Below are 17,156 nucleotides of genomic sequence, written 5' to 3' on the forward strand. Positions count from 1 at the left end.
TTACCCCGTACGAGATGTACGGAGAGTCAGTGTGATGAGCGAGGGTCGAATATTATCATGATGATGTTGTATATGTGTAGGGAACATAAATGTAATTGTGAGTCGATATGTATGTGAACACATGCACACGTGTGTGCATGTGGAGGGATACGATGAGGTGTGAGCGAGTGTCCAATATGAATGCTCTAGGGGGCTTACACCCCTTTGTATCTACCCCCTCTTGTATTATTTAACCCCTTTATGGGGAATGAATGAATGAATAAAGCATTTCTCTCTATCTCTCTTTTCATCTCTCTCTCTCTCTCTCTCTCTCTCTCTCTCTTCCCCTCAACGTTGAACCCCCTTGGGAGGGGGGTGGAGCCATTCTAGGCACCACCCCCCACCCCGCAATGCTTCTCAATGCACATGATCTCTCTCGCCATCAATCCCATACCATTCACCATCTCCACCATTCCACAATGCTTATCTCCATCATCACACCCATCATTATAATCATGCTATCATAATCGTCATCCCTAACCCTAAAACGTACAACACCTTTTGGCGACCACTAAGGTGACCCCCCTTTGGAGACGGAGTCGAAGAATGATACACGACAATGTGAGGCATAGTGATGATGATATGTAAGAGATGTCCAAGTAATGATGGCGATATGCAGCAAAAGGCGGAAGAAATCAGAAATGGAAGATTGACAAGATTGACTGCTGCACAATTCTACAACAAATTAATCTCTATATGTGAATGTTTTGTGTGGTTTGTTTTTGCCCTAAATGTCCGAGAAATGTTGGCCAAGATGTACAAAAACGGTGTCAATACATGAGAGGAAGTTGCAAAACAAGTTGCAAAAGGATGGCGTTACATGAGTGTGCGAGAATGGAAATGACAATGTGCAAATGTGCGGTTAGCAGCAACGTGTGCGTGTTCCAAGGAGACTGCGGAGGAAGACGCAATGTGTGGAGCGTGGGCCAGCAAGATGTGCGGGACCGAAATGAGACGTGTTCACAATTTCCAGTTTCCAGAGAAGCAACGCGGAAAAAGTTGGAACCAGAACAAGAGTTGGTTGGCACCGAAGCGGCCGTAATGGCCGGGCGGCCGTCAGAGTAGACAGAGCCGAAACAGCAATAGTGACGCCGAAAAGCGACGGACAGAGAGACAACCGTCAGATATCAACGGATGACAACCGGATGACGACTGAACAGACCGGCCACGCGACTGCAGACCGGTCGGACAGGGTTGACGAAGATGAGAGAGGCTTCAGGAACGGTCATCACCAATCGACAACAGCCGGAGCGGCCGGAGGGCCGGACAAGGTCAAGGAAGCAAATAGGCTGCCAGGATGATGGACGGTGTCGAACGACGACGAAACCGACAGAGGGAACGACGGCCAGATGGCCACCGTACGGAGAGCGGCTGAAGCATGGTGGATGAAGTACTGGCCGAAGAGCGAGCGACCGGTATGGCGGCCAGAATGCGGGACAAATGGCCGAAACGACGACGACGCTATACGGCAGAGGCCGGACAGTGGCGGCGAATGGCAACCCGAAACCCTACACAACAGTCAAAGAGTGGCCGAAGAGCAGCGGCCAGATTGTGTGCAGAGCGACCAAGCGATGGACGAGGTTGGATTATGACGAACCGGCAGAGACGACAACAGAAACGGAAACGGGGCTGGATGGAAAGGCGCCGGACAAGAACGGACAACTCGAGTGAAGGACGAATGGCGACAGAAACACGACCGAACGGAGAATGATGATGAAGACGGAAGATGACGAAACGGTTGCAGAGATGGAGAGACAACCAGAGTGGTAACGGTCGGCACGGTGACCAAGCAATGACCAGAACGGACCGGAAGACAACGGACAACGGCCAAACAGAGGCCAAAAAGAGGGAGCCGTACAATCGATGGATGAACAACAGACGGGAAAACAGACAATGACGAAGACATTGATCAGCAATAGAGATGTAGACAAGGCGGGCGACGATTGAGCGGCGACGTAACCAGATGGTCAAGGGACGGAGAGAACCAGAGCGGCGTCCAGACAACAACGACAGTCGAACGACATCTGGATGGCAACCGAATAAAGTGGCCGGAGCAGCCTAAGTGTTGGCGGCCAGACAACCGATGGTCGTAAAGAATAGATAGATAGATAGATAGATAGATTATATTATCGTCTTCGGAGATCAAATATGACCTATGAGACCAAAAATATTACATTTCACGTGATACGTGTGAAAGTGAGTAGTGACTCTCGATGTTCAAGAACTTTACCAATGAATGTTGCAATCGAGAGTGCACATTGTGGTTGTGAGAGGAATTCATGCAAAGATTGGGCTCGATCGAAGAGATGTGGAAAGCATGGTCGAATATGATCAAAGGCAGAGCATTGTATCAAAGTGTGATACTCAGACTCGCGAACTTGTTTAGGGCAAAGTGTGCATAGCCGACCACTCTCATCACTTGTACCCCAACGCCCTGTTTCACATCGCAATGCATGTGAGCTAAGTCGCATGGAAGCAATGGTTCGAATGGTAGATAACGGTATGGGCTCTAACATGTATGGATGTGTACGATTTCCCCTTTCCGCGAAGAATATGGTTTTGTAGTTAGGTGCAACATGTGTAGTATAATGTGTGAAGCATGAGCCTCCACATTTGTCCCATGTCATGATACATTGGCGTTGCAAAAATGCCTCATTTACAGAGGAATCTAATGATGCATCATGAAGCAAGTGTCTCGCATCCCATCTACCAAACCATTTTTCTATATCTTGCATCCAACCGGAACACAAAATTTTGCTTTTATACGTCTTTTGGATCTTTTTGCTTGCTTCCCACGCAATTCTAGGAAGTCGATGTGAGGGACTTTTTTGAACCTTAAGCATGTATTCAACAACCCTTTCCATGGCCATCATCTCAATGGGAAGCGATCCCGTCTCAAGGAGGAGGAGGGTGTAGGGCGTTTGTTTCTTAACTTGTAGAAACTTGGTAAGAAAATGCTTTTGGACATTTTCAAACTCTTTCCACGTAGACTTAGGGATGCTACCACCCCATACTTCCACCCCATAGAGAAGAACTGGTGTCACCAAAGTGTCAAAAAGATATTTCTTGAGGACCCAACACTTAATATCTCCAAGATTGCATGTGTTCTCAAATGCATAGTATGCTCGTTTGCCCGCCTCTAAGCGGCGTGTAGCACATTCATTCCATCTATGATTTGAAGGAACTTCAAGGCCAAGATATTTGAAGCTTTCCACACATTCAAGTGGCTCATTGTTGTACATAATGCATGGTTTATCTCTTTTTTGGCTCTTCACAAGCATAATCTTTGTTTTAGAGCTATTGACACTTAATTTAGTATGCATGCAAAATTTTTCCAATGCCTTCATAAGCTTTTGTGCATCTCCTAAAGTATTTGCAAAAAGCACTACATCATCTGCATATAGCAAAAGCATAATCACAACATTCCCAATGGCAACTTCTTCAACACATTCTTCCTTTGCAAACTTGGTAACCATTTCTTCCAATTCATCAATGCATAGACCAAATAGTGTTGGTGAGAGTGGGCATCCTTGCTTAACACCAATAGTGCTTTTGAAAAAATCTGAAAGTTTATCTCTCATGCGCACACAACATATAACCTTCTCATAAATTCGGGAAATTGCAAGCATATATTCACTTGGCACCTCAAGTTCTTCCATTCGCCTCCAAAGATGCTCACGAGGTACCATATCAAAAGCTTTCTTGAAGTCTACAAAGCAACAATATAAACCTTTACCTCTAAGGCGACTTTCCTCCATTAATACTCGAAGGGTGATAAGGTGATCAATGGTGCTATGGTGTTTCCGAAAGCCAGCTTGTCCATAAGCTCTCTTACCACTTTTTTAAGCCCATACACTTATCTTTGATTCCATTATACATCCAAATAGTTTTGCCATTAATGAGCCAACCATGATGGTTCGATAGTTGTTTAGATTATTTATATCTCCACCTTTATGTAAAGGTTTGATCCAATTTGTAGTCCAATCGTACGGCATACCATGTTGCAATGCATCATTAAACATATCTCTTATCCATATATGTGCTTCCTTTCCCGTCCATTTGAGCATTTCAGCCTTTATACATTGAAGATCGCTTGCCTTTCGAGAGGCCAATTTCTTAAGTCCTATGCATATATCTTCAATTGTAAAGAAGGAAGGCATATGTGAAAGAGAACCATAACACATCATCTTTCCGGCAAGAGATAACTCATATAAATTCTTACAATGCATAGACAAGTCGTGAAGAGTTAAGTCACCATAACTCTCAACACGTTTTCCCTTTAGATTTCCCCAAAATTTAGCACATGCATGTGCTTTCTCTTATGTTTGGATAAATTGTTGAGTAACTTCCCATATTCTTCTCTTTCTTTGAATAAGCCTTTTATACTCATGCAAATGCTTTTGGTAATTCTCTTTATCCTTAACTACATCCAAAACCATAAGGCACTTTCGAGCTTCACGACATTCTTTATCAAACCATTTTTTCCTAAGTTTCTTGGTGCATTTCCAAGATGTGCGGTTGGTCGAAAAACATTTGTTTGTACATGAGAGAATGACTTTCTTGAAAGCTTCCCATTTGCATTCTAGTGTGGCACCATGTTGTATCTTTGTCATTTGTAACATATCCTCAACCATCTTGGAATACATGGGTGCTCGCTTAAGGTTCATGCTCAAGTGCGGTTGTTTATTATCTTCAATAGCCTTCTCACAATCAAACCTATGCATACATTTGAGATCAATACATAAAGGCCTATGATCTGATTCCGGTGTCCATTCACCAAGTGAGAATTTATGTATACGATCCAAAATACCTTCGGAAAGTAGCACATAATCAATCACACTATTTCCGTTGTATTTTCTACATGTAAAACCATTAGTGTTGGGCCATAAGGAAATACCATTTGCAATAAGCAATCCGGTACTATTGCACATTTGTAGGAGTAACTTCCCAAATTGGTCCGGATCTTTTTCATCGCTAGAAGAGCGGTTATACATTTGCATATCCTCTTGCATCCTTGAGATATGTGGCATGAAAGATTCTTGTGAATCAAGTTGGAAACTTCTTGTACGAGCATTCATTTCACCAAAGACAATAACTTCCCCTTTGGATTTGAAATAGGCAATATCATCTTCTAGATTGGCAAACGGTTGATCTTTATCCAAACACGCATAAAAGTTAGAATCTTGATGAGGAATGTAACATCCAACAACAAAAGTGGGCAAATCATTAGGTGTTTCTATTTTGAGCCATATGTAGCATTTATTTTCATCATTTTTTATGATTGACACATATTTCTCTATTTCCTTCTTAATCAAACATGCCACCCCTCCTTGTCCTCTTCTTTGTCTTGGATTTTTCTTCCATATCAAAGAGTGTACATTATAGTTTCCTAAACCTTGAATCCTTTGAGTATCATGCTCCCATGTTTCAACAAGAAGTGTGATATCCGAGTCATTGGTGAACTCCTCTATGCCAAATCCCGCACTCCATGGGTATCCATTGCAGTTCCAAAAGCATAGTCGTAAAAGGCGTGGGTTAGTCTCATAGATCACGTGTCCCTATTTGCCTACATTTCCATCTTTAGGCACATCCTTAACCTTGTTTTTCAATCTTTCTTCATATGCTTTACGACGAGCATTTTGTTGTGAGATAGTACGATCTTCACTCACAAAGCATTGTGTACCTTTGAGGTATACCCAACTATTTTCGAGTATGATCCGCCGCTTTGTATCATCTGTCATTGTGCATACAATAGGCCTTTCTCCGGAGCGAGTAACACCATGTTTCCCAACTCGGTGTGCCCCATATACATTCACATCTGACATCCCATAATGCATGCTAAAAAATTCACCAATGGCCTTTCCAAGGGATGCGGGTGTTTCCATACTCTCTTCTTTAATCCCACGGACGACAATGTTCTTTGATCGTCGTTCGCGTTCTTTCAATTCTCGGACATCTATGCTTTCTATATTCTTCTCTTGATGCATCACCTGCATATTAGATGAGTTTGATAACACATCCCCACCACATACATCGGCCCATGACTTCGTTGTACATACATTTTTCATCTCACTTACATCCCGCCTCATCGTGTCCAATTTTTCTTCTTTTAATGCTTCCTTTAACTCAATCTTGTTAAGGCGCTCATTTGTTTCAAATGAAGCTCTTTTACATTCTTGAATCTCTTCTTGAAGTTTTGCAACCACTTGTTTAAGACTTTCATTCTCAATGACAACACTTTGGAGCTTAGTATTCTCTTTCATTAACATCCTAATCTCTTCACCTTGCTTGTTTATGGTTTCTTGAAGAGAAATCAAGTGACTCATAAGCATTTTGTCCATTGCATTAGAATCGAGATTTGTTGGTGATCTCGGCTCATTATCAATCATACCCCCAAACTTTGCGGCGGTTTTACGAGTATTTGCCATTGTAGGGACAAACCGTATGGGAAAAGAGAGACAAAGAGGGAAGGAGAGAGAATATACCTTTCACTCGATTTAGGGCTTCAAAATCTACCTTCCGTTTGAGGAATCGTGGGGCAAAGATGGCTGCGGATGAAAATGCTCATAACTTCTCGCCACGTTAACGGAATTCAGTAAATGAACATTCTTTAGAAAGCTCTCTCAAAGAGCTTTCCAACGAGCTATAGAACGTAGAAAACGATGGCCAGAGTGAACTTACAGAGAGCTTTGAAAGAGAGAGAGAGAGAGAGAGAGAGAGAGAGAGAGCTGGACAGAGATGGCAGACCATAGAATGGCCGGACAGGGCCGACAGAGATGGCAATGACGCCAAACGATGGCAGAACAGGAACGGAAAGCGGCGGCTGGACAGCCACGTCCGAGCATCGGAGGACACCGATGGCAACGACGACGGACCCAGAGACAGAAATAGAAAAAAAAAAAAAAAACAGAGACCGAGACCGAGACGGAGATGAACAGAGAAGGCCGTACAAACACACAACGACACACAAAAGCAGAGCGTGACAGCCACGGACAATGGACATAGCATAGCGGTGGTGAAAGAAGGAAGAAAAACGAGAAGAGAGGATGAAGATAAAAAGAAGAGAAAGATGAAACAGAATCAGAAAAGAAGAAGAAGAAACAGACAACGATAAGAGAGAGAAAACGCAAACAGAAAACAAGAATAAGAAGAAACAAGAGAGGAAGAAGAAAAAGCAAGAAAGAAAACACAAAAAGAGAGGGGGGGGGCATGTAACAAATATTGAAACCTTGAGGGTACTGAATGAAATTGTCAAAATTCGAGGGTATGTAATAAAAATTTTAAAACTTGAGGGCACCGACGAAATTGTAAAAACTCATCCACCTAGAGAAATGGATGTGATCAACAACGACAACTCACACAAAATTAAAGGAAGATACACATACACACAACATTTTTGGACCCATGACGAAGTTCGTAAGTCGACAGAACGAGAATGTTCGTGTCGCGGAAGATTTGCTGACCAACAAAGATGGTCGAGTCAAGCACTCCGATCGAGGGAGTCGATCGTTGAAAGGACCGATGGAAGTTCCGGTCGAAGAAATATCATCATCAAGGCATGTGGGATCGACGTGCAAGGCACTCTCCCACGGGCGTGCCATATTGTGTTACCCCGTACGAGATGTACGGAGAGTCAGTGTGATGAGCGAGGGTCGAATATTATCATGATGATGTTGTATATGTGTAGGGAACATAAATGCAATTGTGAGTCGATATGTATGTGAACACATGCACACGTGTGTGCATGTGGAGGGATACGATGAGGTGTGAGTGAGTGTCCAATATGAATGCTCTAGGGGGCTTACACCCCTTTGTATCTACCCCCTCTTGTATTATTTAACCCCTTTATGGGGAATGAATGAATGAATAAATCATTTCTCTCTATCTCTCTTTTCATCTCTCTCTCTCTCTCTCTCTCTCTCTCTCTTCCCCTCAACGTTGAACCCCCTTGGGAGGGAGGTGGAGCCATTCTAGGCACCACCCCCCACCCCGCAATGCTTCTCAATGCACATGATCTCTCTCGCCACCAATCCCATACCATTCACCATCTCCACCATTCCACAATGCTTATCTCCATCATCACACCCATCATTATAATCATGCTATCATAATCGTCATCCCTAACCCTAAAACGTACAACACCTTTTGGCGACCACTAAGGCGACCCCCCTTTGGAGACGGAGTCGAAGAATGATACACGACAATGTGAGGCATAGTGATGATGATATGTAAGAGATGTCCAAGTAATGATGGCGATATGCAGCAAAAGGCGGAAGAAATCAGAAATGGAAGATTGACAAGATTGACTGCTGCACAATTCTACAACAAATTAATCTCTATATGTGAATGTTTTGTGTGGTTTGTTTTTGCCCTAAATGTCCGAGAAATGTTGGCCAAGATGTACAAAAACGGTGTCAATACATGAGAGGAAGTTGCAAAACAAGTTGCAAAAGGATGGCGTTACATGAGTGTGCGAGAATGGAAATGACAATGTGCAAATGTGCGGTTAGCAGCAACGTGTGCGTGTTCCAAGGAGACTGCGGAGGAAGACGCAATGTGTGGAGCGTGGGCCAGCAAGATGTGCGGGACCGAAATGAGACGTGTTCACAATTTCCAGTTTCCAGAGAAGCAACGCGGAAAAAGTTGGAACCAGAACAAGAGTTGGTTGGCACCGAAGCGGCCGTAATGGCCGGGCGGCCGTCAGAGTAGACAGAGCCGAAACAGCAATAGTGACGCCGAAAAGCGACGGACAGAGAGACAACCGTCAGATATCAACGGCTGACAACCGGATGACGACTGAACAAACCGGCCACGCGACTGCAGACCGGTCGGACAGGGTTGACGAAGATGAGAGAGGCTTCAGGAACGGTCATCACCAATCGACAACAGCCGGAGCGGCCGGAGGGCCGGACAAGGTCAGGGAAGCAAATAGGCTGCCAGGATGATGGACGGTGTCGGACGACGACGAAACCGACAGAGGGAACGACAGCCAGATGGCCACCGTACGGAGAGCGGCTGAAGCATGGTGGATGAAGTACTGGCCGAAGAGCGAGCGACCGGTATGGCGGCCAGAATGCGGGACAAATGGCCGAAACGACGACGACGCTATACGGCAGAGGCCGGACAGTGGCGGCGAATGGCAACCCGAAACCCTACACAACAGTCAAAGAGTGGCCGAAGAGCAGCGGCCAGATTGTGTGCAGAGCGACCAAGCGATGGACGAGGTTGGATTATGACGAACCGGCAGAGACGACAACAGAAACGGAAACGGGGCTGGATGGAAAGGCGCCGGACAAGAACGGACAACTCGAGTGAAGGACGAATGGCGACAGAAACACGACCGAACGGAGAATGATGATGAAGACGGAAGATGACGAAACGGTTGCAGAGATGGAGAGACAACCAGAGTGGTAACGGTCGGCACGGTGACCAAGCAATGACCAGAACGGACCGGAAGACAACGGACAACGGCCAAACAGAGGCCAAAAAGAGGGAGCCGTACAATCGATGGATGAACAACAGACGGGAAAACAGACAATGACGAAGACATTGATCAGCAATAGAGATGTAGACAAGGCGGGCGACGATTGAGCGGCGACGTAACCAGATGGTCAAGGGACGGAGAGAACCAGAGCGGCGTCCAGACAACAACGACAGTCGAACGACATCTGGATGGCAACTGAATAAAGTGGCCGGAGCAGCCTAAGTGTTGGCGGCCAGACAACCGATGGTCGTAAAGAATAGAGACAGCTGGACAGAGATGGCAGACCATAGAATGGCCGGACAGGGCCGACAGAGATGGCAATGACGCCAAACGATGGCAGAACAGGAACGGAAAGCGGCGGCTGGACAGCCACGTCCGAGCATCGGAGGACACCGATGGCAACGGCGACGGACCCAGAGACAGAAATAGAAAAAAAAAAAAAAAACAGAGACCGAGACCGAGACGGAGATGAACAGAGAAGGCCGTACAAACACACAACGACACACAAAAGCAGAGCGTGACAGCCACGGACAATGGACATAGCATAGCGGTGGTGAAAGAAGGAAGAAAAACGAGAAGAGAGGATGAAGATAAAAAGAAGAGAAAGATGAAACAGAATCAGAAAAGAAGAAGAAGAAACAGACAACGATAAGAGAGAGAAAACGCAAACAGAAAACAAGAATAAGAAGAAACAAGAGAGGAAGAAGAAAAAGCAAGAAAGAAAACACAAAAAGAGAGGGGGGGGGCATGTAACAAATATTGAAACCCTGAGGGTACTGAATGAAATTGTCAAAATTCGAGGGTATGTAATAAAAATTTTAAAACTTGAGGGCACCGACGAAATTGTAAAAACTCATCCACCTAGAGAAATGGATGTGATCAACAACGACAACTCACACAAAATTAAAGGAAGATACACATACACACAACATTTTTGGACCCATGACGAAGTTCGTAAGTCGACAGAACGAGAATGTTCGTGTCGCGGAAGATTTGCTGACCAACAAAGATGGTCGAGTCAAGCACTCCGATCGAGGGAGTCGATCGTTGAAAGGACCGATGGAAGTTCCGGTCGAAGAAATATCATCATCAAGGCATGTGGGATCGACGTGCAAGGCACTCTCCCACGGGCGTGCCATATTGTGTTACCCCGTACGAGATGTACGGAGAGTCAGTGTGATGAGCGAGGGTCGAATATTATCATGATGATGTTGTATATGTGTAGGGAACATAAATGCAATTGTGAGTCGATATGTATGTGAACACATGCACACGTGTGTGCATGTGGAGGGATACGATGAGGTGTGAGTGAGTGTCCAATATGAATGCTCTAGGGGGCTTACACCCCTTTGTATCTACCCCCTCTTGTATTATTTAACCCCTTTATGGGGAATGAATGAATGAATAAATCATTTCTCTCTATCTCTCTTTTCATCTCTCTCTCTCTCTCTCTCTCTCTCTCTTCCCCTCAACGTTGAACCCCCTTGGGAGGGAGGTGGAGCCATTCTAGGCACCACCCCCCACCCCGCAATGCTTCTCAATGCACATGATCTCTCTCGCCACCAATCCCATACCATTCACCATCTCCACCATTCCACAATGCTTATCTCCATCATCACACCCATCATTATAATCATGCTATCATAATCGTCATCCCTAACCCTAAAACGTACAACAATCATAATAGAGAAAGAGGGAGAGAAGGTAAAAGTATATACAATCTTTATAAGACAAGAGAAGAACTAGCTTGGTGGTGGCGGTGCTGAACTCACAACGAAAAGGCGGAGGTTCAAGTGTTATCCTCATCGAAAGATAGAAGGGAAGATTGTGGTGTACTATCAAGTAAGAGAAGAGCGACTACCTTGTGAGATAAAGTTCGACGGTTCAACGACACTTGCAACCATTTTGTAACTCTTTCATGAAATAATTATAAATTTCTTACATTCCCTCAATTATCATTTTACATTCTATCTTGTCACATCTTGATGATCACTATTTACTCTATCTCTACTCTTTCGTTTCTTCTGTCCAAAATCCAAGTGATTCCTTCCTCACTTTCACGTTATCTTTTGTCTACACACGCTATGCTTTTGGGCGAGCCACGCCACGACAACAATGTCGACTGTGAAGAGACCTTTGCCTCAGTGGCAAAGATGACGACTATTCGAACCATGATTGCATTTGCAGCGGTCAAAGGGTGGCACCTCCATCAGATGGATGTCAAGAATGCCTGTCTCCAAGGCAAATTAGAAGAGGAGGTGTACATGGTACAACCAACTGGCGTCGAATCCAATATCCATCGGAAAGCAGTTTGCCGACCAAAGAAGCCACTCTACGGCCTTAAGCAAGCACCATGTGCTTGGCATTTGAAGATAACATAATATCTTTATCGAATTGGCTTCCGAATATCAAAATCCGACAACTCTCTTTATGTAAGAAGTGATTCTGAAAGTCCAATCGTCATCATCCTATATGTGGATGATTTGCTCATTGGAGGTAGGCATCTCATCAACATCAAGAAGGTCAAGTCCCTCCTCTCTAGCAAATTAGTGATGATGGACTTGAAAGAGCTCCATTACTTCCTTGGCATCGAGGTAATTTGGACTCTGAATGAAACTACATGCTCAACTTGTTATACAAGTTTGGAATGACTGAGTGCAAATTTGTTGCAACCCCTCTCGATCGAAACCTCAAACTGGATGCCAACCCTGGCACAAAAGAGTGTGAGCCGACACGTTATCGACAACTTGTTGGTAGTCTCATCTACCTCACGATCACTCGACTCGACCTGAGCTATCCGATCGGTCTCCTTATCTAATTCATGCAAACTCCATGTGATATTCATTTAGATTGTGCTAAGTGAGTGTTACGATATGTGAGTGGAATGATGGACTATGGAGGGTAGCTAAGACGATAGCTTTTGTGAGCCGACTTTGGCACAAAAGGGTAGCTAAGACAACAGCCTTCCGACATAATGTGCTTATGAGGGTAGCTAAGCCTCATATTTATACCTTTTCCTAGGACCCTTGAATAGATGTGCCTTTCTAAAAGGTTTTCCATTCATTGGTTGTCCAAATCATGATAGTGCATGCACCTATCATTCTTTCTATCCAATCACATCATTCCCCTTTTTAACATTAGTGAACATACCCTTCACTTATGTAAATATTAGTGATCTACCCTCACCTACGTTATGTGTACATAGCATACTCCCCCACTTCAAAGATTGCCCTCTTGCAATATAAAATGCAGAAATTGTGCCTGAGTATGCTCATGTTCCCATGTGGCATCATCAATAGGTTTATCCATCCATTTGATTTTGAATAGTAGAATCTCTTTACAACGTAAAAGTTTAGTACGAGAATCAAGAATTCATTCAGGAACATGAGGTTTGTAAGAAAAATCCTTCAATGTTACAAGATCCTGGATTGTGATGGTGTTATCACCATAGCCTAAAAATGGTTTTAGACGACTGACGTGAAAAACAAGATGAATACCAATGTTACGGGGTAAGCAGATGACCCAACTCGCTTAAGGATTTCAAATGGGCCACAATATCATGGGGCTAACTTAGCGCACTTGCCCGTAGACAATGATGTAGAGTCAATCGGCACACACAAAAAACTTTTTGACCAATAGTAAATGCACGAGAATGTCTATCTTGATCAACATAAAATCGAGCACGATCTTGAGCTGTCTTGACATATTCTTTGGCAATATGCAACATTTGGTCTGTGTCTTGCAAACAATTGCGCGTATTGTCTAATGTATCATGATGAATCGTGACATCGACTAGGGCATGTGGCTGAAAACCATACATCAACATAAAAGGACTATATCTAGTGGATATATGTTTAGAGCTATTATAGGCAAATTCTAAGATAGGAAGGTATTGTGCCCACTTAGAAGGGGTTTTTGCTACATAAGCTTGAAACATGTCCTCAATAATTTGATTAACTCCTTCAGTTTGTCCATCAGACCAAGGATGATCTGCAGAACTCATGCTCAATGTAGTTTCTAGTTTCTTAAAGACATGAATCCAAAAGTCACTAGTAAACTTGGAATCTCGATCACTTACAATATCCATCGGTAATCCATAAAAACGAAATAACTTATCAACAAATTTATAAGCCAATTGTTGAGCGGTTACCGTGGTTTTGGTAGGAATAAATCTAGCAAATTTTGTTAGTCGGTCAACAACAACCCAAATGGCATCATGACCCCTCTGTGTACGAGGGAAACTAACAATAAAATCCATCGAGATACTTTCCCATTTGTTGTTGGGAATATCTAAAGGATGTAAAAGACCAACAGCTTTAAGTCGTTCCGAATTATGAAGCTAACATTATAAGCATTGAGTCATGTATTTATGCACGTCAGAGTGCATCTTAGGCCAAAAAAAAGTACTCAAGATAAGAACGAGTGTGTGTTGTATTCCAGGATGACCAACAGATGGTGCATCATGACGTTCATGAAGAATTTTCTATTTACGTTTGGTAAATCTGGAACACAGACCTTTCCTGTTACGGGCATGACCATATAATATCCCGTGGTGAGAATTGTCGTAGTATTCTATACACGTGGATAAGTGTGAGGGTTAAACAAAGAGTCTAAAGAAGGGGAGGATTACTTTTAATCCTCGGGATTGAGACAACCCATGAGGCCAAGTGTGAACATGGCTGGGGGCCTTGAGAATTACTATAAATAAGAGGCCTAGCTACCCTCATTTCATCATGCATTGACTACGTCGAGACTCTGTCCGTGAGTGGAACGACTCTTGTAGCAAGCGCGCTATCATCCAGGTACGACTCGACGCCAAGGCGGTGGTATGGGACGCCGATTGAGGCTCGAGTCCGTCTCGATCCCTTCGCTCGGGGGTGGTCGGGTGGATCGGCACCCTTCTTTCTCTCTTTTCTCTCTATTCTTTCTAGATCTATCATTGATATATCCTTATTTTATGCTTACTTTAGTACCTAATCTCTAATATTTGGTATCAGAGCCTATGTACTAACGTTTCTTTTGGTTTTCTTTTTGTCTTCGCGTGGGATGGCGATTGATCGTTGTGCGGTCGCCTTCATGCAGACAAGGATTAGCGAAAGAACTTCGGTAAATTTTCCTTAATTTTTTATCTAATTTTTCTTCTCCCTTCTATACATGTGTATACTTAATATGTAGTTTTTTTTTCATATATTCAATGATGTTGACGTGGTATTTAATTGGTTATCTTAAACGTTTACATATGTCCACGAGGTCAATACCTCGTTTGACATATAAATCATATGTGATGAGTGTCGTATGCGTACGAGGTTACTACCTCAATTGCGTATTACGTTCACGAACATATGTTACGTTCGCGTACGAGGTCAATACCTCGATTCGTTCGAAATGATATGCGTTGGATTTACTATGCGTAAGAGGTCAATATCTCAATTGCGAATTACGCTTAACCTTATTTTCGGATGTTTCGTGTGCGTAGAGGTATATGCCTCGATTACGTATCCCGAATACATCATTGTTGGCTATATAAAAAAAACGATTCATTTAGTATACGCATATGTGGTCACTTATATACGTCTCTGATCGTATATATGTGATATATTGACATATGTGTATATTTTAGATTACGTGATTCATATCAAATGTTTTCCTAATTGGGGAGAGGATTTTGGTGGCCGTCCTCACATTTTTGTGAGAATGGCGTTGTCACCATCCCTTTTATCAACAATTTTTATTGTTGCAATTCCCGTTGGTCACTTTGATCTTTCGTTACGTAACGAACCTCGTATAGCCAAAATGATGTTGAATACGTCGGGCTTGATCCACATCAAGTAGGGTCGCTCTAATGACACACGTATCCAACATCTCCCCTCGTTACATGGATACGATGCCACCATGAGCTCGTTCTTACGAGTGCCATTCGTAATGACGTGACCATGTGATGGGCCACATGAGCCTACGAAGACACAAGGGCTCATTCGGCTTGACCATTAGGTTACACTTTGGCATATGCCATTGTACTTACGAGGCTTGAGGGTAGGTAGCGTACAACCATAGTGGGTAATAAATGAGGGAGAAATAAGGCCACTTGACCTATATGTTTCTTTTAAAAAAAACATATAGGGGCAAATGCCTCGCATATCTCGAATACGCCTCAAACATTAAATATTCAAGACGCGCAATCTACTTGGTTGGCTCAAGTGTTTAATGTATTTGTCCTCGAGGTCTCGAGTTCAAATATGACCAACACCATACAACATCGTTGATACATATGACTATAATACATGTTTAGACTTTAGGTCTAAGTGCACTTCGGGGTCCTCGTAATAGGACTTAAAGAGCCGAAACCACATATGTGGGCACAGAAACATAGTTATTGTTAACATTTTTTTTCGTGTATAAACTATTCATGACGCGAACATACATGGTTGAGCCTCGGGGAGCCGCCATGAAAAAAATCGATATAGAGATCAGGGAAAGGCATTCATTTGTCACCCCCATGGTTTTTAAAACACCTCTGTGTTACCATAGTAACCTGATCTTGAACCTCATCTCATACGTCTAGAGGGGTATTGACGTGAGATCATGATATCGATTAATGTTTGCCCATGATATGTTTACACCACGACAAGATGTTATGACTATTTGTCTGACCTTATCTTATTTCTTTGCCAGAAATAATCATTCAATGGCTCAGAATAACGACCCGATGCCCTCCGCTCAAGCGGAAAGACCTCAAGGAAATCCTCCTGGGACAATGTCCATTGAGGCGTATATTTTACAAGTACAACATTTCCTTAGTTCAACCGCGCAGCAGTTGACCGAATTTCGGCAATCTCAAAGTGCTCTCGAGGCACGAGTCATTAGTCTCCAAAATGAGATTAATAGACCTGATGAGCGTCAGGGTGAACCATCATTTGTCGTAAAGCCATTTACGGGAGATAAAAAGGAAAGAACCGAAGAAGCAATCTGCACGTGGCTGGCCCGATGGGAGTCTCATTTTGAGCTCTATCCCACGCCAGATAGTACGAAGATTGCATATGTCGGCCGAGAACTAGGGGGTAAGGCCGCCGCTTGGTGGCGTGGGCTCCGAACTTTGGGGAGATTGCCCGAGACCTGGACAGACTTTGTCACAGTTTTCAAGGGTCAATTTCTACAACCTCCCTCTCGAACCGAGGCAGCACAAGCTTTAATGAACCTCTCTAGCAGGAAGTTTTCCTCGCTAGAAGACTATGTCCACCATGCTAGAACCCAAATCCAAAAATCGAGTCTAGAAGGGGACAATTGGTTAATAGCTTGTTTTGTCAATGGCATTCCCAATTCAGACTATCACTGGATAGTGCACGATAAGGATCCAAAATCCTTCGAAGAGGCCGTTGAGATAGTTCTTCGCTATCAACGCACTTCGAAGAAGGACCATAACAAACCCAACGAAGCGCCCGGGACTAAGCAGTCGCAATTCGTTGGGAAACGCAAGACACCCAACGAATTCATGGATCGCGATTATAAGCGACAACATCCTTTTTGCGTATTCTGCAAAAAGAAGGGTCATACAAAAGAGCAATGTCGTAAGCTCCAACGAAAAGAGTACGACGCCAAACCTAAAGCTACAGACCATAAAGGTCAGATTCCTAAT

At 43.7% G+C, this 17,156-nt stretch overlaps 1 long non-coding RNA gene across 1 annotated transcript; it reads left to right on the top strand.

Moving 5' to 3' along the window:
* Positions 1-14,070: 14,070 nt before the first annotated feature.
* Positions 14,071-16,253, top strand: LOC147854101 (uncharacterized). The gene is made up of 3 exons (XR_015531218.1): positions 14,071-14,325; positions 14,606-14,629; positions 16,196-16,253. It is a non-coding gene; the product is annotated as an uncharacterized LOC147854101 (long non-coding RNA).
* Positions 16,254-17,156: the final 903 nt, after the last annotated feature.

This window comes from Azolla caroliniana, unplaced genomic scaffold, assembly GCF_043228905.1.
Source record: "Azolla caroliniana isolate FFs.n. ecotype wild unplaced genomic scaffold, voAzoCaro1.0.p SCAF_16, whole genome shotgun sequence".
NCBI lineage: Eukaryota > Viridiplantae > Streptophyta > Polypodiopsida > Salviniales > Salviniaceae > Azolla > Azolla caroliniana.